Consider the following 2174-nt stretch of genomic DNA (forward strand, 5'->3'; position numbering starts at 1 on the left):
CCCCAGGATTGTAGTATGCCCCAACTCTAAATCAGCACCTCTACTCCAAGGCAACAGGCAAGAACTTGTGGACACAAGCTCCAGGACTGTCCAGTGCCATGCCAGCCCTACCTACTAGGCCTATTCCTACGACCACAAGCTCTAGTAGGCTCAGGTCCAGGCCTGCTTTAAGAGTCCCAGGGTCCAGGCCCATCCCAGTAGACTCCAACCCTGAATGAACCAATTGGACCAAGGTTTCAGGCAGGCCCCTGTGGCCCTAGGAATCAGGCCAGCCCTCATAGACTTAGCCCCCAGGCCAACACCCACACACCCAAACTCCAGCTCAGCCCGAGAATAACCAGGATCCTAGTCAGTTCTCACAGCCTCAGACTCCAGGAAAGCATCCATGGCTCCAGGAACCAGGCTGATACACATAATCCCAGGCTCCAGACTAGCCCCTACAGTCCCAGGCTCTATCCCTATTCCAGAACCAGTCTGGCCCCACAGTACAGGCAGGCTCCAGAAGACCTAGGGTCTAATATCACCTTAGTACCTGTGTGACCCCCTTGGACTGAGGCTCCAGGAGCACCACGAGAGACTGAAATCACAGACAAGCTCCAGTACACCAAGACTCTGGGACTAATCCTGTGGACTCAAGCTCCAAGCCCACCACAGCATCAGAACAGTTCCCATGGGCCAACCCTAGTCCCAGGTCAGCCCCCGTGGACTCAGGATTCAGGTTGTCTCCTGAGGATATAAGCTTCAGGCCCATCTGTACCAATCCAATCAACAGATTCACTCCATTGGACTCAGGCACCACATTCTACCGCACAGACCCATCAGACCAACAACCAGAAGACTCCCATATCAAGCCAGCATGCAGGCCATAACAGACAGCCTCCCCAGAATCTCTGCATGGGCTAACTTGTCAAGGATTTTTCTACACAATGCTAATCTTTAAAGACTAAAATAATTTCCTACTTCTTTAAATGTACACACTTCAACTTAAGAAGAAATATTTAAAAAGATACAACAGCACCAAAAAAACCTCATAATAATCTTTGAGTAGCTGACCCCAAAGAAATGGGTTCTACCCCAAACTGTCTGACAAAGAATTCAGAATAACTGTTTTACAAAGAGACAACTGAATAAAATAAGGAACATAATTACTGGCCATAATAATAAATTTAGCTGAGATATAAATTTTAAAAAAACGAAACAGAAATTTAGGAGCTGAAAATACAATGAGTGGAATGAAAACGGCAAGAGAAAGCATCACTAGCAGAAATGATCAAGCAGAAAAAAGATCCTGTGAACCTGAAGGTAGGTTACTTTCAAGTATAAAAATAAAACAGGGAAAAGAATGAAAAGGAATAAAAAAATTGTAAAAGATCTATGGGAATACAAGAAAACATCAAGTGGTAGAGTTAGAGTTTAAGCAGAAGATAGAAATAAAGAAGTAGAAAGAATATTTGAAGAAATAATAGCAGAAAATCTTTCAAATCTGAAGAATGTACCTTCCAGGTACAGGAAGGCCAAAGAAAGCAGCATGAAAAGAGAAGCAAGTCACACATAAGGAAGCTTCAGTAAGCCAAGCATTGAACTTTCCAGTAGTAACTTTACAGACAAGAGAGAGTGGGATGATATATTTAAAGCTAAAGGACAAAACTGCCAACCAAGAATATTGTATCTGGCAAAAATGTTCTTCAGACATGAAGGAGGGATAAATATTCTTCCAGATAAACAAAACTGAAGGAATTCAGTACCACTGGACTTGTCTCCTAAGAAAGCCTATTGGGAACTTTTTCAAGCTGAAACAAAGGAGTATAATTAGTAATGAAAACATCTGAAAGTATTAAGATGACTCATAAACAAGAACACAGTTAAATTCAGAAAACTCTAGTAGTATACTGATGGTATGTAAATCATTTGCATTTTTAGTATGAAGGGTAAAGGACAAAACTATTAATGATAATAATAGCTATAATAAATTGATAGGGGATAGATGCACAATATAAAGAGATGTCAACCGTGTCATCAAAAATTTAAAATGTTGAGGGAAGTTGGAGTAAAAGCATAGAGTGTTTTAATGCAATTAAAGTTAATTTGTTATTAGCTTAAACTAGCCTGTTGTAACTATAAAATGTTTTACAAGAAAAAAACAAACAACCCCATCAAAAAGTGGGCAAAGGATA

The sequence above is a fragment of the Rhinopithecus bieti genome, unplaced genomic scaffold (assembly GCF_001698545.2).
Source record: "Rhinopithecus bieti isolate Rb0 unplaced genomic scaffold, ASM169854v2 scaffold_26397, whole genome shotgun sequence".
Classification (NCBI taxonomy): domain Eukaryota; kingdom Metazoa; phylum Chordata; class Mammalia; order Primates; family Cercopithecidae; genus Rhinopithecus; species Rhinopithecus bieti.